Source organism: Phyllobates terribilis, unplaced genomic scaffold, assembly GCF_046119375.1.
Source record: "Phyllobates terribilis strain yellow unplaced genomic scaffold, ASM4611937v1 Scaffold_5__5_contigs__length_657084704, whole genome shotgun sequence".
In the NCBI taxonomy this organism is placed as follows: domain Eukaryota; kingdom Metazoa; phylum Chordata; class Amphibia; order Anura; family Dendrobatidae; genus Phyllobates; species Phyllobates terribilis.
The window spans coordinates 48,331,113-48,354,339 of NW_027362765.1; the positions used below are offsets into that span (position 1 = coordinate 48,331,113).

At 44.3% G+C, this 23,227-nt stretch overlaps 1 pseudogene; it reads right to left on the minus strand.

Moving 5' to 3' along the window:
* Nucleotides 1–3,157: 3,157 nt before the first annotated feature.
* Nucleotides 3,158–23,227, minus strand: part of LOC141271433 (uncharacterized) — a 117,912-nt pseudogene continuing 97,842 nt past the window's right edge.

Here is a 23,227-nt window from a genome sequence, read left to right on the forward strand (position 1 = left end):
TCCAAGCCTGCACAGAGAAACTGAGATTATTTAACTACTCAGCAAGGTTGTGTCAATCAGCAGAAGAAGGTGGAGGTCGCCGCTGGGTCCTAAAGGAAGGATATAACTATACTACAGAGATGAGGGAATCAAGAAGGCGTCTGCAATGCCAAGCGCAGTGACCTTCTACAGCCGGCTCCAGAGCCACTGTCTGTTACACCTGACACACCCCTGATAGTTAGATCCTGCCAAGATTTGCTTAGCTCACGGAAATGCTGTGCACCTGTTTCATAATGCAGAAGAGGTTTTCCCTGAATATAACATCGAAGCTTGGGGAACCATTAACCACAGAGATGTGCCACAAGATGAGTGGAATATACAATGGGCTACTTACCATTCAATTTGTATATCTTACTGGGCTCTGCTATACTGCTGCACCATACACCTGCTCTGCTATAAGATATCACCATTGCTTTCCACCATCAATGAAGAAGCGGAGGGCAGTGATATCATATATATGTGTATTTCAGAGATTTAATTTGGGACAGCGGATTTTGCAGGACTGTCCCTTTCAAACCTGTGGCCTTATTACCTTGCAGCACAAAATCAACATTTAAGGTGTTAGCGAGAGGAACTAGGCGACATCTTTCAATATCACTAATATGGATTTATTATCTGTTTTGGAAAATGGAACATTTAACGAAGTGAGGTCCAGACCATTTACTGTTGGGCTGATCCATAAGTTGGTAAAGAAGGCCTCACTTTGTATACATCTGTGTGGAACAACCAGACCCCACCTAAACTACATCTAGATGGATTTGAGAATTGGATTTCATCAGGTATTACGAGACTCAGACATCTACTGTCCAATAATGCTTTCTGTTCGTCTCAGCCAATTACAGGAAGAATAGAACCTCCTCATAGATGATTGTATCATTATATTCAGATACGACAAACCTTTGATGCACAAAACAGGATTAAGAAACCTTAAATGCAGTCAGACATGTTGCTAAATACAATAGCAAATTCAGGGAGAACGTCTGGTATGATTTCTAGACTTTATAAAATGTCACCATTAAATATTTGGAAAATTATCCCCTTTTAATTTTAGGTACATGGAACATTGGGCCAGTTACTGACAACCAATGGACAATCATCCTTGAAGTGGTTAGGTCTATTAAAGTACCTATGGGAAAGTAGTAGTCTGTCACAATTATATTATCCATAGAGGATATATGACCCCTCTGTTTCTCCACAAGGTCGAAATATGTACAGAGGCCAAAGGTCCGAAGTGCTTAGCGGAAGCTGCTGATCTTATACACTTGCTGCGGGATTATGAATACTTTTTTAGAGTTAAATTATTACAATTATGTACCATGTTTTTCGGACTATAAGACTATAAGACGCACCAGACCATAAGACACACCCCAAATTTTGGGGTGAAAAATAGGAAAAAAATATTTTTTATAAGATGGGGGTCCATCTTATAGTATGAATAGGTACGGTATCTTACCTGAGGGGCAGTGGAGCGGGGGTCTCAGGAAGCATGGTCCTTCAGGATGCTGGCAGAAGTGGAGGAATGGTGCGGACCCTGGATGCAAGAAGGCGGTGCTCCAGCAATGGGGACTTGCGGTCGTGGTGGAGCAGGATCGCAGGGCCCTCCGCTACCTCAGGAACCTGGCGGTAGCAGAAGAGGTGAAATGCTGCGGGGCCAGTGTCTGGCTGTGAGCGGCGTGGCAGAGCGGCGTGTGCTGCTTTCTGGTGGCCGCAGCAATCTTCCTGAAGCTGTGATCTACAGGAAAATGGCCACCCGAGATCTCAGTCTGCGCATGCGCCGGCTCGCACGGCCATTTTCCTGTAGATCACGGCTTCAGGAAGATGGCCGCGGCCACTGGAAAGCCACGCACGCCGTTCTGCCTCACCACCGACAGCCAGACACCAGCCCCGCAGCACCTCACCTCTTCTTCTGCTGCTGGTGCCGCCAGGTTCCTGAAGGAGGGAGGGAATGGAGGGACCTGCAATCCCGCTCCACCAACACCGCATCTATCCGGTAAGCTACGTTCGGACAATAAGACACACACCCCATTTTTCTCCCAAATTTGGGGTGGGGGGGGTGGGGGAGGGTGTCTTAAGGTCTGAAAAATACAGTAATCATAATTAGCAGGTTTGGTTGGAGACAAAGTATTTTTTATTAGAGAATGTAGAAGAACTGACACTGGACACACATGGTAAAACTGCAGTAGGACATTGTGTTTTGCACATAAATTTATAACATTTAGATGGATTCAGACAAATCCTCCTACAAAACGTGATTAAGAAAGTCATTACTACAGGACTGTATGACAAAGTGATTCTAAAAGAAACGCTAGAGCCAAAAATGAGAGATTTTGGCACTATGGCTGGATACTTCGGGCCTGGCCTCCAGCGTGTTAGTACAAGACGGGGTCTTTGTCCCTGGAGCTTCTCTATTCGGTATACTGAGACTCACTGATCTTGTTGATATAGAGAGTGTTTGAGTAAAATAGAAACTGCCTAAAGACGAGGCCATTGTCTAATCTATATATCATTGTATAAAGAACTATGGAGATGGCGCTATTCTTCTGTATAGAATATGTGATGTTGCTGTGGCCTTAATATTTCCGTACATGAGGTCTCTGAATAGATAATCTTACCCCAGCATTACAAATTTAGATAAGGAGGTGCAGAGAGGGAGACATTTTATTTTAATTGGAATGGATAACACCAAATGTTCCAACAAAGAAGGAATAAATTGTACATGTAAATAGTAATTTACAATATGAACATGTTTATTATTACAGTATAGAAAAGTTATAGACTTTGTTCTCACAGAGATTGTGGATTGAAAGAGACTGATGAATGGCAGATCGCTGAGATTGGGAGATAGGAAGAAGAGGGAGGAGGAAATATTGTACTTTATAGGAGGTTTAAGGGGAGGTGTTGCAATATTCTTGTCCATATAGTGAATATATAAATATGTAACTGAAATATTCAAAGGAATATTGCATTTAACTTGATTTTTAGATAACAGATGTATATTAATGACTTCAAATATTTTAATTCAAATGTAAGTTCTAACTTACTTTCTTGTTTACTTCTTTGTCATTACATTGACTCTCTCTTATGTGTTTTCTTGTACAGTTTGTCAAAAATATATGGTTTACACCGGTGTGAGTTTTCCTTTGCGGTCAACAAAATATGATTTTCAAATAAAACATTTCCCACCTTCTAGGTATGAGAATGGCTTCTCCCTTTGTGAGATATTTCATGTTTAGTAAGTTTCCTTTTGTTGGTAAAATATTTTTCACATTCTGAACATGAAAAAGGCTTCTCCACTGTGTGAGTTGTCTGATGTCTAACAAGACGTGATTTAACTGCAAAACATTTTCCACATTCTAAACATGGAAATGGCTTCTCCCCTGTGTGAGTTCGCTGATGTTTATTAAAAGTGGATTTATCTGCAAAACATTTCTCACATTCTGAACATGAATATGGCTTCTCTCCTGTGTGAGTTCTCTGATGTACAGCAAGAAGTGATTTATCTGTAAAACACTTCCCACATTCTGCACATAAAAATGGCTTCTCCCCTGTGTGAGTTCTCTGATGTTTAACAAGATGTGATTTATTAGCAAAACATTTCCCACATTCTGCACATAAAAATGGCTTCTCCCCTGTGTGAGTTCTCTGATGTTCAACAAGATGTGATTTATTTGCAAAACATTTCCCACATTCTGCACATAAAAATGGCTTCTCACCTGTGTGAGTTCTCTGATGATTAATGAGAATTGATTTATCTGCAAAATATTTACCACATTCTAAACATGAATATGGCTTCTCCCCTGTGTGAGTTCGCTGATGTTTATTAAGAGTTGACTTATCTGCAAAACATTTCTCACATTCTATACATGAATATGGCTTCTCCCCTGTGTGAGTTCTCTGATGTGTAACAAGATGTGATTTATTTGCAAAACATTTCCCACATTCTGAACATGAATATGGCTTCTTCCTTGCATGATCTCTTTTTTGTGTATCAAGCTCTAATTTTGGGTTACAATATTTCCCACACTCTAAAGAAGAAAATCTTTTCTCATCTATGTTAGTTTTTGGATGAGCAACAAAAGACGTTTTGCGGGAAAAACTTTTTTCACATTCTGCACTTGAAAATGGCTTGTTTGCTGTAAGAGCAGTTAGATTTTTAACTCGTCTTTTGTGACTTTTATTTTTCTTAATAGTCTGTGAAGTATCAGGTGATAGATCTTTGGTGTGAAAAGAGGACTGTATTTCTGGAATAGTGGCATAGACGTCAGTTATATTGTGAGTGTTATCAAGGTCATCTGATTTAAAAATTGAAGATGTCAGTTGTTCCTCTGATCTCTTGGTGCAGTCACCTGCCAAGAATTAGAAGATTATTTTTGAATAAATTATGCTGAATTATATTTTTTATAACATTTCTAAAATACCAAAACAAATCGCAAGTTATGTAGCAAAATGAAATTAAAAACAAATTTGACAATTTAACAGTAGACCTTGAAAAGCAACATGTCTTCCATGAACCAACCCAGCAAAATCTGTGTTCTTAAAGCCAAATATTCCCCTCGCTTCTGAGTTCTGCTGTATGCCCAAATACTTTTACTGTCCAAATTTTTAGCATTTCTGTAGCAGGAAGAAGCCACTTAAAAATTGATGCCACTTATTGGGCACTAAAACAGCATATATGCAATTTTCACCATCCACTGCCTGTTAGTTTCCATGAACATGGAGTCATTAGAGCCATCAACCACGCACAGTTTAGAGATATATCATGGCATAGGTGTAATGTGTTTTATTGTAGTTTATCGTGAACTTCTTTGAAGTTAGATGAGTCTTTTTTCACAGAAACTGAATTGTCAGGATAAAGGGAAACTCTGCTGTTATTGTACAGAAATTTACATTTGGAGAAGATTAAAAATTATTACATTTAGTTTAATCTACTAATAAGGGGAAATTTTATTTTCTGGCCTTGCAGATTCAACAATGGATGGCGCCAGTACAATTTCTTACATAAATGCTCAAACTAATAGGGACAGTTTTGGGTGGAGGACCATGCAGTGGGATAGTGGCAGAATGGTCAGGCTACACCGCGGATACAGCCAGTGACTGAGGAAAATCTATGACATCTCTGTACTTAGTGGTTACTACTCACCTGGGTAGTCATATGTAAGAATCTCCTCTTTACACCGCTCATCACCCCTCACATATGTCTCTGTATTATTAATATGGGTCAGATCTTCACCCTGAAACAAATATTGTAAAAGTCACAGACAGATGAAGAAGTCACATCTATGATCAGCTCTAATCCTGCCATCTCCACCGTTCTCATTACACAAGTATAAAACATATAATACTGGTAGATGAAACAAGACTGAGCACAAGACCTTCACAGCCATATACACATCATAGGGGAGATCTCATGACACCTTATCTCCATCTACCTGATGATCCTGAGGAACATTGGGATCTTCTTGTTTACAGTCCTGTGGAAGAAGAGGACGGGGACATCTCTCTGGTGTTGTCCTCTTACTGGTTAGAACTAGAGAAAAAACACATGCAGGGACTGAAATGATTCTTTATATACAGATAATTATAGGATGTGTGTATTTCATCCTATTACCTGGTGATGTGACAGGCTGGGGAACCTCCATCATGACATCATTGTACAGGTCTGTGTGTCCTTCTAAATATTCCCATTCCTCCGTGGTCAAATAGACGGTGGCATCCTGACACCGGATAGGAACCTGACACACACAATGATATAGTCATCCCCTAGATTCCTTCATTACTGTATAATGTCCCAGCATTCCCAGCAGTGTCACCTCTCCAGTCAGCAGCTCAATCATCTTGTAGGTGAGTTCTAGGATCTTCAGGTCATTGATGTTATGTAACAGGGAGCAAGGTGGAGGCCCCGTGATAGGGCTCAGGGGTCTTCCCCATCCCTCAGACACAGGGGCCTGACAGCGCTCACTAGAGGTCTTCTTCACTACTGTGTAATCCTGGTTATGGAGAGACACATTAATATATCTCACTACAGACATTTCCAGAGTCCTCACCTCTCCAGTTCTGTCCATCTGTTATTCCCATAGATAAGAATGATGTTATGTATCGTCATCAGAATCTCTCACCTCTCCAGTAAGCCGGAAGAGGATCTCTAGGGTGAGGTGTAATATTTTCTCCGCCATCTTGTCTATGTCCCTATCCATCCTTGACGGGTCAATTAGGAAAATTCTCTTATATAGAAAATCTCCACTGAGAGGATCTGATATTGTAGGGACCTGAATGGAAAGAAGATGACGATGTAACATCATAAAGATCCCATGTAATAACATAATTACAGGAGATAATAAGGGAACATATGAGGAGATAGAATGTTTAGATGTTGTATTCTCAGATCGTATAAACATCACCCACTTTCTGCACTCGTGACTTGGACGTGACTGTGTTTCTCACAGTGACTTGTCCATACAACTACCGCAATAGGATAAAAATGAGCTAAGCGCCAGGTCTGTGGAGTCGGTAAGCCAAACCTCCGACTCCATGACATGATTTCCATGACACCGACTCCAACTCCGACTCCCTCATACATGGCTCATGCTTAAGTGATAAATTTACTGTAGCACAGATTAATCTCAGCTAAAAGTCTAGACACTTAGATCAGGAATAGGACAGACATTTATAGGACATTTCATAACTTTCCCAAAAATATTCCCCACAAATTGAACTACTGTACCAAATTTATTATATATTTTAGGAGTCGGCGTTGGTCCATTTTATACAGACTCCATGACTCCGAAGCCCTGCTAAGCGCACCCCACAGTCATCTCACACCACACTTCTCACAGTCACCAATCACCACCAAGTCTCCTGTCTTAGGTGGCACACTAGCCAACATACTTGCACTTTGGCATACACTGGGTAAAAAAAACAAGCTATACTTTTCCTTTTTTCTTTGATGTGGGAAAGTTTAGAACAGCAAGGAACAAACTTATTAAACTTTAGATTTAATATATAACAAAAGCACAGTGCTTAAAAAAAAGGACAAATAAATGACATAAGATTTACCCACAGGGAAAAAAAAAAATAGTACAAAAGAAACGGATTAAATATAGAAACGTTTTTATTGTTTCAGATATTTACCCTAAAACAAATATTGTAAAAGTCACAGACAGATGGAGAAGTCACATCTATGATCAGCTCTAATCCTGCCATCTCCACCGTTCTCATTACACAAGTATAAAACATATAATACTGGTGGATAAAAATCGATTTTTTACTTCCTGTAAAATCTGTTTCTCGTAGTATTCATTGGGGGACACAGAATCATGGGACGTCCTAAAGCTGTCGCTAGGGATATAGTGTGGCATCCCGGTACCCGTTCTACTACTGCTAAATGAGACAGTTGTAGTGTTGTATTAGATTTGTTCTATTGTGTGTACTGAGTTAGGGGATATAATACATTGCATTGTAAATTGTACTTTCCTGCCATCTGCTGGCCAATGTGTGTATATGAAGTAACGATTTATTCTCCTCACCACAAGTGGTGGCCATAGCAATGGCTGGGAGGAGTCTCCCAGCTCAGGGCTCTCACTCTGACTGGTACAAACCAGTTGTGGGCGGTTACTGTGGCCTCAGGAAGATTGAGGAGAGACATTATTCTCTCAGAGAAGTGTTTTCAAGGCCAGTATACACTTAGGGGACATTTTTCCCTCACATAATCTCCTTCACAAAAAGAGTGAAGTGCCTTCTAGTCAGGAGAGAGAAGCTTTACATGGACTCTCCTGCTCTCTGGTCATCCTGATCGCTTCTAGCCAGGACCAGATCCACGTGGCTGCCACGCCACAGACTTTGCTTAAACCTACCCCCTGCAAGAGGGAACGGTGGGCTAAAAACTGCGAGTACATCCACACTTTAGTGTGTTTTCAAAGAGAACCAATCTGTGAAGGTCCCTGCATCGTTTTCGTTTTTTGCTCCCCTTCTTCCCAGAGCAATAGCCTTTTTATTTTTTGGGCAATATGGCCGTGTGAGGGCTTATTTTTTGCGGGACGAGTTGTACTTTTAAACGCCATCACTGATTTTACCATATCGTGTACTGGAAAACGGGAAAAAAATTCCAAGTGCTGTGAAATTGCAAAAAAAAATGCAATTCCACAGTTGTTTTTTGTTTTTGCTTTTACCACGTTCACTGAATGCTAAAACTGTCCTGCCATTATGATTCTCCAGGTCATTACGAGTTCGTAGACACCAAACATGTATAGGTTATTTTTTATTTAAGTGGTGAAAAAAAATCCAAAGTTTGCAAAAAAAAAAATATGTCATTTTCCGAGACCCGTAGAGTCTCCAATTTTCGTGATCTGGGGCCGGGTGAGGGCTTATTTTTTGCGTGCCGAGCTGACGTTTTTATTGATACCATTTTGGGATAAATCTGATGTTTTGATCACCTGTTTTTTGCATTTTATTGCAATGTTGCGATGACCCAAAAAACGTAATTCTGGCCTTCAGAATTTTTTTCTCGTTACGTTTCTCGTTATTTTTTTTATATTGATAGATCGTGGTGATACCAAATATGTGTATGTGGGAATTTTTTTTTTAATTATTTTATTTTGAATGGGGCGAAAGGGGGGGGCGATTTAAACTTTTATATTTTTAAAACCATTTTTTTTTTTTACACTTTCTGCATGCTTCAATAGTCTTCATAGGAGACTAGAAGCTGCAGTTTCCTGATTGTTTCTACTGCATACAGGCAACGAGCAGATCGCCTATATGCAGGAGAAATGCTCCTGTCCTATGAGTGCCGACCTCTAGATGGCGTTCATAGCTAGCGAGACATGACAACCACAGGGGTCTGCTGTAGACCCTGGGTTGCCATGCCCACCCATTAGTGACCTGCGATCACGTGACGGGGGTCACTGATGGGCGGGGCCAATGCCGCACTTCCAGCGCAGCGATGTTAAATGTCGCTGTCAGAGATTGACAGCGGCGTTTAACTGGTTAACAGTCGCGGGTGGATCGTGATTCCACCTGTGGCTGTTGCGGGCACATGTCAGCTGTAAGAATAAGCTGACATGTGCCCGGTTCAGTGAGGGCTCAGCGCCGGAGCCCTCACTGAACCGGGGCTGATGGCCTCGGGCGTACTAATACGCCCCAGGCTTTAAAGAGGTTTTTAATATTCCATGGACTGTGCATAGCATTTCCTCTATTAGCAAGTGAAGAGGACTCTTCTCCAGCCACCCAGAGAGGCCATAACAGTGCTTGTCTCATGAGGAGAAAACCATTACTTTCATATGCATACTTTGAGCTTTGCCTGTAAGAGAGACTGTACCCTGTTACCTCCTTCAGTAAAATTGTTATGTTTACAAGTGTCTGGCTGCTTGAGATTGCACAAACATCATGGCACTCCAAAACCTGCACCCAGACACCACCGCTACAGGAATGTCCCCGAGGGGTCCTATACCATCCACAAGTGCCACCTCCTGCTTTTGAAATTGTTGTGGACACGAGGGAAGCATTGAGGGGAGCCAGCGACCGACTTCAGCTACCGTGACATCATTATCTGTTGCCAGTGAGGCTACACACCCCCAGCTGGCCCTTCTGCAACATTTGGCGCCTCTCCAGTGGCCCACCACAATAGTATTAAATATCATACTATTACCACCTAGTCTCCCGCCGTAACTCAAGCAGAAGTCTGGGCCACTGCCGCCTGCAGTATCTTCCTACCACGGCTTGCATCTGCTGAGGTAAAAGTGTGCACCTTGTAAAACTTAGAAAATGTATGCACCTATGCCCAAGTAGCTGCTTTACAAAATTGCAAGGACCGATGCCTGATGACGAACCGCCCAGGAAGCTATTATTGCTCACGTGGAGTGCACCCTAATTCTAAATGGGGTCACCCTGGACTTAGCCTTATAGGCCTGGATAATAGCCATCTTGATCCAGTGGGCAATGGCTACTTTAGAAGAGGCCTGACCCCTATGGGGGCCCTGTAGTTTAACAAACAAAGAATCAGAACGCCTAAATTAGGCAGTGGCCGATAAATAATACATTACGGCTCTCACAACATCCAACCTGTGCAGAGCTTTCTCAATAGGATGAGATGGTGCCGGACAAAAGGAAGGTAAAATTATATCTTCATTAAGGTGAAAACTCAAAACTACCTTTAGGAGAAGACGAAACTGGCCTCAGCACTACCTTATCCTGCTGAAGAATAAGGTAAGGGGAGCAAGAAGATAGAGCCACAGCTCCTAAACCCTCCTAATAGAAATGCTGGCTTTAAGGAAAGCTACCTTCTCTCTCTCTGGCTCAAAAGGCAGAGACTGAAGAGCCTCCAAAGCAAGATATAGATCCCAAGGGAGCCCAATAGGTAGGCTTATCGTGTGCCACTCTCTGGAGATAAGTCTTAACCTAGGTTATAGACAGTGGCGTAACTTGAAGCTCATTAGCCCCAATGTCAAAGCTCTAACGTGGCCCCCAATTTTTGCAAGTCTTTAACCCCTTTCCTACATGGTCAGTAATAGTACGCACCACGTCGGAAAGGTCGGTTCAGCGGGGGCTCCGGCGCTGAGCCCGCACTGAACCGAGCACATGTCAGCTGATTATTACAGCTGACAAGTGCCCGCAACAGCCGCGGGTGGAATCGCGATCCACCCGCGGCTGTTAACCAGTTAAATGCCACAGTCAATCTCTGACAGGGGTATTTAACAGCGCCGAGCCGGAAGCGCGTCACTTACCCTGGCCATCGGTGACCCCGTCACGTGATCGCGGGTCACTGATGGGTGGGCATGACAACCCTGGATCTACAGCAGACCCCAGTGGTTGTCATGTAAAGATTGCTATGAGCGCCACCTAGTGGTCGGCGCTCATAGCACAGGAGCATTTCTGCTACATAGAGGTGATCTGCTCATCACCTCTATGTAGCAGAGGCGATCGGACAGTTGCTGCTTCTAGTCTCCAATGGAGACAATAGAAGCAAGCAAGAAGTGTAAAAAAAAAAGTTTAAAAAAAAAATTTAAAAAATATAAAAGTTTAAGTCACCCCCCTTTTGCCTCATTCAAAATAAAATAATAAAAAATAAACCCCACATACACATTTTGTATTGCCGCGTTCAGAATTGACCGATCTATCAAAATAAAAAAAATTAATCCGATCGGTAAACGGTGTAACGAGAAAAAAAATCCAAACGCCAGAATTGCGTTTTTTTGGTCGCCGCAACATTGCAATAAAATGCAATAACGGGCGATAAAAACATCGGATCTACCCCAAAATGGTATCAATAAAAACGTCAGCCCGGCGCACAAAAAATAAGCCCTCACCCGGCCCCAGATCCCGAAAAATGGAGACGCTACGGGTCTCGGAAAATGGCGCCATTTATTTTTTTTTAGCAAACTTTGGAATTTTTTTTCACCACCGAAATAAAAAAGAACCTATACATGTTTGGTGTCTACGAACACGTAATGACCTGGAGAATAATAATGGCAGGTCAGTTTTAGCATTCAGTGAACGTGGAAAGAAAAAAAAACAAAAAACAACTGTGGAATTGCATTTTTTTTTTGCAATTTCACCGCACTTGGAATTTTTTTCCCATTTTCCAGTACACGATATGGTAAAACTAGTAATGGAGTTTAAAAGTACAACTCGTCCCGCAAAAAATAAGCCCTCACATAGCCATATTGACCAAAAAATAAAAAGGCTATGGCTCTGGGAAGAAGGGGAGCAAGAAACGAAAACTCAAAAACGGAAAATGCTCCGGTCATGAAGGGGTTAAGGCAAGTCTAAAAGGCTAAAGAGACTTTTGGGGCTTCTTAGGCTCCAGGGTCCGGGTGCTATTGCAACCCCTGCACCTATTGTAGTTACACCCCTAGGTATAGATGCCAAATCCCTCTGAAACGGAATAAGGGTCAGGTATCTGTCCTGACTGAGGAAGTTAAGCGCCAGCCCTGCTTCCAAACTGGTCTCTAAGAAGAAGAGAGCAGCAATGGCAATGAAAAGATATTGATGAAGCACTGGTAGATTAACACCAATGAAAATAAGCCCTCCAAGTTCGATGGTAGACTCGCAATAAGGATGGCTTCCGAGCTCTAATCATAGTCTGGATGATTGATTCAGCCAGACCTGCTGTTCTCAAAATCGCAGCTTCAGCAGCCATGCCGTTAAATTGAGCGCCCGTAAGTTCAGATGGAAGAACTAACCCTGGGACAGAAGGTCCAGAAGAGCTCAGGGGACATCCGCCAGGAGATTGATCACATCCGAATACCAGGCCCTCCCAAGCCAATCTGGAACAATGAAAATGACTGGAACATCCTCGGCTCTGAAATTCTGGAGAAGTCTGGATAGCGGTGGAGAGAGAAGTCAGAGTGAACTGGGACCAAAGGATTACGAAGGTGTCGACTGTGTTCGCCTCGGGGTCCCGTGACCTTGTCACAAATCTTGGCACCTTGTGATTTAGTCTGGATGCCAATAGATCTACATCCGGTGAAAAATCTGCCTGAACACCTGTGCGTGAAGAACTCACTCTACTGCAGGTAGCGGCTGGTGACTTAAAAAGTCTGCTTCCCAGTTGTCCACCCCTTGTATATAAACTGCAGAGATTAGAGGAACCTTGTCCCCTGCCCACTCCAGAATCCCTGTGCCCACAGCCATAGCTGATGGGCTTCATGTGCACCCCCTGGTGATTGATATAGGCCACAGTAGTAGTAATTTCTGATTGAACTCTGAATGGCAACCCCTGGAGTAAGTGCTGCCAATGTAAGAGCCAGAAGGACAGCTCTGAGCTCCAGCACGTTGATTGGGAGAAGTTTTTCTTGCCTGCTCCAAACCTCCTGAATCGTCGAGCAAACTGGCACTGTATTGAAAGTCGCCACCATCTTTCCCAGGACCTTCATACAAAATCGAAGGAAATGCCTGCCCGGTCATTTCACATTTCTAATGGAAGACTGAAGTGATAATATTTTGTCTTCTGTAAGAAACACCGATGTCTGAACGGTGTCGAACACCATTCCCAGAAACCGTAGCTAATGTGATGGAACTAAAACATACTTTGTCCTGTTGACAATCCAACCGAATAGCTCCAGTCTGAAGGACAATCTGTAGGCTCTCTAGATTTTGCACAAAGAATGGTGCACTGACAAGAATATCGTCCAGATAGGGGAAGACAATTATCCACCCGGACCGTAGCAGTACCATAACCGGGGCCAGGATCTTCGTGAATACCCTGGATGAGGTGGCCAGTCTGAATATGAGAGCCCTGAACTGATAGTAATCTTGATTTACTGCAAAGCGAAGAAATCGCTGATCGGTTGGAAAAGTTGGCACATGCAAATAAGCGTCTTGAATATCTACTGAAGAAAGAAATTCACCAGCTTCCATGGATGCGACCACTGACTGGAGCGACTCCATTTTGAAGTGACGAAGCCGAACCTATTTGTTCAGGTGCCTTAAATCTAAAATAGGCCACACCAACTATCCTTCTTGGGGATAACTAGTAGGTTTGAATAATACCCCCTGAAGCGTGAACACCTACAATCACCCCTGCCTGAAGCAGGGAGCTATCGCTAGGTCGAAACTGACTCTTATGCTGGGAGACCCAGGAGGGAGAGAGCAAAAGAAATGATCTTGAGTAGGGTTGAGCGAGTATGTTCTTTCCGAGTATGCTCGGGTCGTGCTCCGAGTATTTACAGCTGCTCGGTGATAAGGTTAAATCGCTCCCGTGTGCATGATTTGCAACTGTTTGACAGCTTTATTACATGTGAGGAATGTCTAAGAAATAGACATTCCTCACATGTAATAAAGCTGTCAAAGAGTTGCAAATCATGCACACGGGAGCGATTTAACCTTATCACCGAGCAGCTGTAAATACTCGGAGCTCGGCCTGAGCATACTCGGCGAAAGGGTTAATAGAACATACTCGCTCAACACTAATCTTGAGGTAAAGCGTTGAACTCTATTCTGTAACCCGAAGAGATGACCTCCCTGACCAATAGATCGCTGATTGCCGCCAGCCATGGCTCCTGAAAAAAGAGGCAGCTACCCACTCGGGAAGAATCCCTGAGCAGGAGCCGCCTATCAAGCATTGACCTTCCTGCTGTCTCTGGACCCAGAGGGCCTTGCCCCTGATCCAGAAGGGCATGCAGACGGAGTTGCTCTAAAGGTATCTCTCCTGGGCTCCTGGTAGACCCTTGGTTTATCCTGCCGACCTGACTCCTCCAGTGCAGGAAATTACGGAAATTGACGAATCTGCAAGGTCCCATGCCTCCGAAAAGGAGCTTGTCACAAATCCTTAGCCCATGCCATTACCGCCTTGGAAACCCAAGTAACAGAAAAGGCTGGGCAAAGGGCAAAATCTGTTTCCTCAAAAGTGCCTCGCCACAGACTCTATACGTCCATCCATGGGATCTCTAAGTGCCACCATCTCGGCAAGAGGTAGAGTGGTCAGTGATCACCCTAGATAAGCAAGACACTGGAGTATCTGCCACCGATGGAGTAGACCAATTGGCCACCAGCTCTACTGGGAAGAGATATAACACCTTCATATGGCTACACTTTTGAAAACATTTGTCTGGGTGTTCCCATGCCTTCTATAACCCCTCTGTAAATTCCTCATGGTTAGAAAAAGATCTAGCCATGCGCTTACCCCTCCTAAAAAAAAAATTTGGTAATGGGAGAGGGCAACACAGCTGTCACTCCCAGAGAAGTGTCCACAGCCGACACCAAACTGTCCATTTCCCTCAGCTTCCCATCTGATATGGATCTAGGACAGATTCTGCACTAGAACTGGATTCAGAGCACTGAGGGGACCGAATCCCTTGGGAAGGGGAAAAGGAATCTGGGCGCCTCCCCTATGAAGGTGATCGGGACGAAGAGGTAACCCGCAACCGTCTGGACCACATTCAGAACCGGCCATACTGGTATGGGGTGACTGGAGGATCCGACTCACGGCAGCGGAAGTAGTTGCCGGCAATCGTTCCACAACTTTAACCAGCGTCCTGGACACCTTGTTTAGTTCAGCTACAGACTAAGTTAAATCATGAGCCCAGGCAGAAGGGCCCATAATCTCCTCAGATATCATAGAGGTCCCCTGTGCAGCTACCGGCAAGAAAACAGGAGGGGTACAAAAGGTACAATAGGCCAAAGACTGACCGGTGGAAAACTTAATATTACAAGACACACAAGTACAGTAAGGGACAAGTGCAGACTGCGCTAAAGGGCATGCACAGTCCTCTCTAGACTCAGACATTTTGAATGATAGAGAAAAGGCAGAAAGAAAATTGAAGACTCCACTAAACAGTGACACAAAAACTGTTGGATACTAGAGTGCCTAGTATCAGTCCCCAGTAGCCAACAGCCTCCCACATCCACGTTGCAGGAGGAATCTGTTCCCCAGGTGAGCCTGCTAACCCACGAGGACGAAGACACTGAGTTGGTTCTGTGCTCCACACCATCTTAACACTGCCACATTGCATCCAGGAAGAGAAGCGAGCGAAACCAGGGGGACAGGAGCCCGGAGCGCCGAAACACCGCCACTGATTCGCTGCAAGACCGGCCGTGCTGATAAGTTGGGAGTAACCCGGCCGTCAATTGGCCAAAGGCTTCTACGGCCACACCCACATGCCCGGATCCCCACCACCACTAGCTACAGCCAGGCCCGCAGAGACAGCCGGCAGATACCCAGGCAGCCGCGAGGCAAAGCTCCACATCAGCCCACCACCTGTCTAACCTCAACCAATTAAGGCCGAGGGGAGCAAATGGGCAAACAGGATAGCCAGCAACAGCACCTGGTCACTGCATCAGGATAGTCCCTTTCTGTCTTCTGGAGCCGAGCAGCCTCGGGTAACTATCAACCCAAGAAAAGAAAAGAGGGGGGAAAGAATAGGGGACCAGGCAGTAGGGAGGGAGAGGGATGGGTTCAAGACAGGGTCATACTTACCTGTCCTAAAGCTCCGGAACCCTTTAACTCCTGCTCTATGCACAGGTGCACCATGTGGGGCGGCGGGCAAGAGCTAATTGGCTTACGGACCTCCATACCAGTACCTGCACTGACTGTGTTAAGTTGGCTTAGTCCGACCACACTGACGTGAGCAGATAGGGACTGAACAATTACAGTCTACATTCTCCATTGCTACGTGTGTAAAACATAGTGTACAATTATACTCTGTTACCCTGAGACATCCATCTGAAAAGCAAAATGGTTAGCACCTAACTTAAGAAAATTCTGAGACAGACCTTTCCTCCAACTGCCACTACGAAGGACTGAGGAAGCCTGGATCCAGAAAGTGAGGTATAGTTTGCTGGGGAGGAGCCAATTTTATTAAAATGCAATAATAGTGGCAGTAGACCATTATTCTGTCTCCCCCAATAAGACGAACAAGAAAACAAGACTGAACACAAGACCATCGCAGCTGTCTACACATCAGATGGAAGATCTCATGACACCTTCTCTTCATCTACCTGATGATCCTGAGGAACATTGGGTTTTTCTTGTTTACAGTCGTGTGGAAGAAGAGGACCGGGACATCTCTCTGGTGTTGTCCTCTTATTGGATAGAACTAGAGGAAACACATACAAGTACTGAATTCATTCTTTACATACAGATAATTTTAGGCCGTGTGTATTTAGTCCTGTCTATTACCTGGTGATGTGAGGGGCTGGGGAACCTCCATCATGACGTCCTTGTACAGATCTTTGTGTCCTTCTAAATACTCCCACTCTTCCATGGACAAATAGACAGCGACTCCCTGACACCTTATAGAAACCTGACACACACAATGATACTGTCATCTCCTCGATCCCTTCATAGCATTACTGTATAATATCCCAGCATTCCCAACAGTGTCACCTCTCCAGTTATCAGCTCAATCATCTTGTAGGTGAGTTTTAGAATCTTCTGGTCATTGATGTCCTCATGTATAAAGGGGTGAAGTGGAGACCCCGTGATTGGGCTCATGGTTATTCCCCATTCCTTAGACACAGGGGCCTGACAGTCCTCACGAGAGGTCTTTTTTATTACTGTGTAATCCTGGTTATGGAGAGACAGATTTATAAATCTCACTACAAACATTTCCAGAGTCCTCCCCTCTCCAGTTCTGTCCATCTGTTATTCCCATAGATAAGAATGTAAGAATTATGTAATGTGACGTCATCAGAATCTCTCACCTCTCCAGTAAGCCGAAAGAGGATCTTTAGGGTGAGGTGTAATATCCTCTTCACCATCTTCTCCTTGTCCATATCCATCCTTAATGGGTCAATCATGAATATTCTCTTATATAGAAGATCTCCACTGAGAGGATTCACTATTGTAGGGACCTAAATGGGAAGAAGATGACAATGTAACATTATAAAGATCCCATGTAATAACACAATTACAGGCAATAATGAGGGAACATATGAACAGACAGAACGAGTAGATGTTGTATTCTCAGATTGTATAAACTGGAATGTCATAAACATCACCCACTTGCTGCACTCGTGACTTGGATGTGATTGTACAGGGGAACTCCACTTCTCACAATCACTTCTCCATTCAACTACCACAATAGACTGAAAATGAGCTAAGCGCACCCCACAGTCATCTCCCATATCCACACCACACTTCTCGCAGCCACCAATAGCCATTTTGATAGGCCACCAAACGCCTGCCCTGGGTGACACACTAGCTTACACACACAGCTAACTTTTAAAGGCATCCGATAGGTACTTCTTGCACTTTATCAAAACACTACCCGCGGAAAATGACCACAGGTAATGAAGAGACATATGATTGAAATAATTAAAAAATGTTTTTATTGAAAATTTAAATATAAAATTCAATTAAAAATAAGCAAGGAATCACTAAGCTAAACAGAGGCTATGTGGGAATATATACATGTAAAATTATAAATGGCCGAACATGCAGAAACATTCAGCTCAATGTTCAGGATCAGGCTAAAGTGCTAGTCCACACATCGCCCCCTGGAAGAAGACTGGCGAAACGCCAGTAGGGGTGAAGCTACAGGGCTGGTAGACATTCCTCTTGATTGATTTGTGGCTGTAAGTAGACACTACATATTTATCCTGGAATGTTTGTATTGGATGCACATGTTACTTATCACTTTTATGAGCTCTTTTCATATGCTCAGTCTAAGGACGGTGTCACTACCGTATAACACGGCCCAGTTAGAATGATAATCTATGATAGAATAGGCCGTGTTATACGGCCTATTCTATAGGGATGCTCATATCAGCGATTATTTTCTCCTGTCGATTCGGCATGAGAGAACAATCGCAGCATGCTTAAATTTGCAGCGAGACTCGATTCACTTGCACCCATACAAGTCTATGGGTGCGTGTGAAACATCGGACTGCACTCGCATGTCAGCTCAGTGCAGTGTGATATACATAAAGTCAGGCCATGGAGGAGATGGAGAAATCACTTTCTCTGTCTCCTCCGCAGCTGTGCTCCGATCCTCTCATGCAAGAGAATCGCAGCACAGTAGCGTGACACTCGGCTCCCGCTCGCAGCAGAGCAGGAGCCGAGGGTCATTAGCATATCGCATCCGATGCTCTCGCATCACATGCCCTACGCTGGTGTGACACCGGCCTAAGGCTATTAATCAAGACTTACCGTATTTTTCGGACTATAAGACGCACTTTTTTCCTCCAAAATTTTGGAGGAAAATGGGGGGTGCGTCTTATAGTCCGAATGTGGGGGTGGGGGGTGTATATATATATATATATATATATATATATATATAATGTGGGGTGTGGGGGGAGCAGTAGCGGTGGAGGAGCAGGGCACAGGAGGCAGCAGCCGCCCGCTGCAGCCTACACTGTCCCTACTGCTGAAGAAAATGAATATTCCCCATGGGCGTGGGGAGCACTGAATATTCATGCTCCTTAATAGCGGCACACAGCGTAGCTGCGCTGCGGCTCCTGCCGGAATCGCCTGTGCCCGCTGTTAAAGGGCATAAATATTCAACCTCTCTCCACACCCATGGGCGTGGGGATGGGGTGAATATTCATGCCCTTTAATGAGTGGGCACACAAGATAGCCGGCAGCAGCAGGAGCCGCGGCGCAGCTACACTGTGTACCGGCTATGAAGGAGAGTGAAGTCACTGCTCCCCGCGCACACAGTCCCGGCGTGAGGAGCAGTGACTTCCGGCAGCTGATCTCTCCTTATGAGCCGCGCATGGCAGTGATGTCATGCGCGGCTCACATGGAGAGATCAGTGCAGGCAGAAAGGACGCAGCGCCGGAGAAGAGAAGAAAGGTGAGTAGGAGTGTTTATTTATCTTTTATGTGCAGCCTGATGGGGATTAGGGGGACCATGCATACTAGGATAAGGATGAGGGGGCCATACATACCAGGGTAACGCTGAGGGGGGCCATACATAACAGGATAAAGATGAGGGGGCCATACATAACAGGCTAAAGATGAGGGGCCATACATGCCAGGATAGGGATTAGGGGTGCCATGCATACTAGGACGGGGATTAGGGGTGCCATGCATACCAGTACGGGGATGAGGGGTGCCATGCATACCAGTACGGGGATGAGGGGTGCCATGCATACCAGTACGGGGATGAGGGGTGCCATGCATACCAGGACGGGGATGAGGGGTGCCATGCATACCAGGACGGGGATGAGGGGTGCCATGCATATCAGGATGGGGATGAGGGGTGCCATGCATACCAGGATGGGGATGAGGGGTGCCATGCATACCAGGATGGGGATTGCTGTGCCATGCATACCAGGACGGGGATGAGGGGTGCCATGCATACCAGGACAGGGATGAGGGGTGCCATGCATACCAGGACAGGGATGAGGGGTGCCATGCATACCAGGACAGGGATGAGGGGTGCCATGCATACCAGGATGGGGATGGGGACCACATATAAAAGGAAGGGGGGGCATATATACCAGGATGGGGGATATTGTCAGAATTGGGGGACATTACCCCTATACCAGTGTCAGCAGAAGACCCCTCCCCCTTAAAAGTGCATCATGACCACATTTTTTGATTACTTTTTTTTTTTCCTCCTCTAAAACCTAGGTGCGTCTTATGGTCCGGTGCGTCTTATAGTCCGAAAAATACGGTATTTGTATTAATGTTTGCACTTGCACTTTAGACTTGTTTATTTTAAATTGTTATTTAAATTTGCAATAAATTATGCATTTTTTAATTACTCTAAGCATATGTCTCTTCATAACCTGTGTTCATTTTTCTCGAGTAGTGTTTTGATACTTTCATATTGAAGTGGTATTCACAATGTGATTATTGTGACAAGTGTGGTAAACTTCTTGGACTTTGCCATACACTTGATAAAAAAAAATCAAGCATTTAGAACAGCAAGGAACAAACTTAATAAACTTTAGATTTAATACATAAAAAAAAAAAAAAAGTATAGCGTAAAAAATTACAAATAAATGACAAGATTTACACACGAGGAAAAAAAAGTATAAAAATAAACGGGTTAAATACAGAAATGTCTTATGGATTGAACCTTCTGGCGGAGGAGATCACTGCAGAAATTAGGTCAGATCTACAATTCACGTTGTCTCTCCTGGATCTGACAATGAGTTATTCAACATAAGTTGAACTGCAGAATAAGACGTCTCCTCCATGCTCCCAATCACTGGCTATGTCGGTCACTGCATCAGCCACTGATTGGCTGTAGAGATTACGTATGTTAAGACTGACTAGGAAATACAGAGACTGGCGGGGAACCCAAGCAGTGGTGGCACAGGAGTTGTGGGGGATCATTAATATGACTATTACTATTTGTATTATTTTACAGTAGTTAGTCTTCTCTTTATATCTACTAATAAATCCTATATATTTTAGGCCACACACACAACAAGCAGTTTCTTCCTTGGACTCTTCAGCTGGATATGTTTCTCATAGACTCATCTTCCATAACAGTAATTCATTTTCCATTTACCAACACTGGAATCAGCATTAGCAATACTGCAGGAGATATTCATTACACGTGACATAAGAAATAACTACTTCATGATAAGGATGACAATTTCATTTTTTACTACGGATCTATAAACATTAGGAATGAGTAGACCCGTGGATGTTCGGGTTAGTCGGGTTCAGCGGAACTGTAGTTCAAAGTTCGGTTCGGTATCTGAACTTGACTCTGAACCCAAACCCAAACCCAATAGAAGTCAGTGGGAAGTTTGGAGCTTTAAAATGGCTGTAAAATAGTCATAGTAAGTGCTATGGGACTGCAAAAGGAAGAAAAATGGGGGTAAGAGCAGGACAAGTGCCCTGCAAACAAATGTGGATAAGATAATGACTTAAAAGGGAACCTGTCATGTCTTATCTAATATGTAAACTGCCCCCATTGCGTTGTTAGTGATGCAATGTGCATCACTAACACGCTTTTTTCCATTAAAATTGGTGCTAATATCATAGACTATAACATTTTATATACTTATATCCTACCTGCTCGTTTAGTCATAGGGGTGTGATTCTCTCATTCAGTCAAGGGTGGCGCCGCCCACGCACTTCAATTTTGTCCCGGCTAGCACTGATGCAAGTGGGGCGCTTGCGCAGTATGACATGCCTAGCCGCGGATCCCCGCACGTATGCAGTGAGGCTGTGTAGTTCCCAGCTTCACTCCGCATGCGCTGTGATGAGCGGCTCCCCACGCGTGCGCAGTGAAGTTCCCAGCTTCACTTTCTGCAGCCGGAGCCACTCATCGCAGCACATGCGCAGTGAAGCTGGGAACTACACAGCTTCACTGCACACGCTCGGGGAGCCGCAGCTCATAGCACATGTGCAGTAAAGCTGGGAACTACACAGCCTCAGTGCGCACGCTCGGGGAGCCGCGGCTCATAGCGCATGCGCAGTGAAGCTGGGAACTACACAGCCTCACTGCACATGTGCGGGGAGCCATGGCTGGCCATGCCATAATGCGCAAGCACCCCACCTACATCAGCGCTAGCCTGGAGCAAAATTCAAATGCGTGGGCGGCACCAGTCCTGACTGAATGCGGCGCCACCCCTGACTGAATGCGAGGCTCACATCCTTATGATTAAACGAGCAGGTAGGATAGAGGCAGACAGGGAGAGAGAGGATAGGATCGACCTGTGCCTGCTAAGTGTCTAAATGAAACACCTTCCTTTAATTTAGGGCCTCCCCAAATTAAAATAAAACAAAAAAAAACAAAACAAACAATGAGGGTGTTTTGCAGAGTACACAAACACAGGCTGTTTTCAGAGTAACCCCACAAAGGCTGGTTTGCAAAGTAACCCAACAGAGACGAGTGCAGAGTACGCAAATTTGTTTTCACGCACACTACTGCCACAGACACAGGTACAGAGTAAAAAAAATTGGTTAGGCAAATTACCCCCAAAGACATAGGTGCGTAATAAAATAATTTGTTTTTGCGCACACTACTCCTACAGACACGGGTGCAGAGTATAAAAAAATTGGTCAGGCTCACTACTCCCACAGACATGGGTGCAGAGTAGAAACAATTGGTTAGGAACAATGAAGATCTGAGATTGTGGGTTGTAATAATCACCTAGTTAGGTTAACGATGCAACAATATTTTATTCCTTACATCAAGGTTTTACAACAACTCCAGGTAAATGGCCAAAATACAATTGTCTCAGTCCACAAGATCCCCTCCCTGGGACGGTAGTTCCACTGCCTTTGTACCTGGCAATACTCACTGTCTCCCAACTTTTGGTCGGGCCACAGATTTCGTATCTCCAGTATAGTCTGTGTTCACATTCCACGATCTTCCAGACGACAGATAAAACGACAGATAAAACTATAGAAGCACAGGTATCTAGTAGCAACAGTCCTTTAAGAAAGTTTAAATCCAGACGACAGATCCCACAATGGTAGCAGGTTTATCCAGCCCAGATGGCAAATGACTTCCAAAACTCCATAGGCCATCCCTTTATGGGCTTCAGGACCTCAGCCTAGATCCTATCCCTTCAACAACATTCCACCAACTCCCTGACTAGACATGAGGCTTATTCTCCTCCCTCCCTGGGATCAGCCCCCTAGGTGGGCATAAGTGTTCAAAACTACCCCCCTCCTAAGCTAAGTGTGCATTAGTGGAGCCATTTTTTTTCAGACCGAACCCATCACTTGAGACTGCTTGTGAGATCCCCTGTGGTGACGGCTCCCCTGGGTCTTCATAGACCATTCACACAATGGGACTAGTCGCAGTTAGAACAATGGCTGGAGGCTCCTGAGATATTAATGA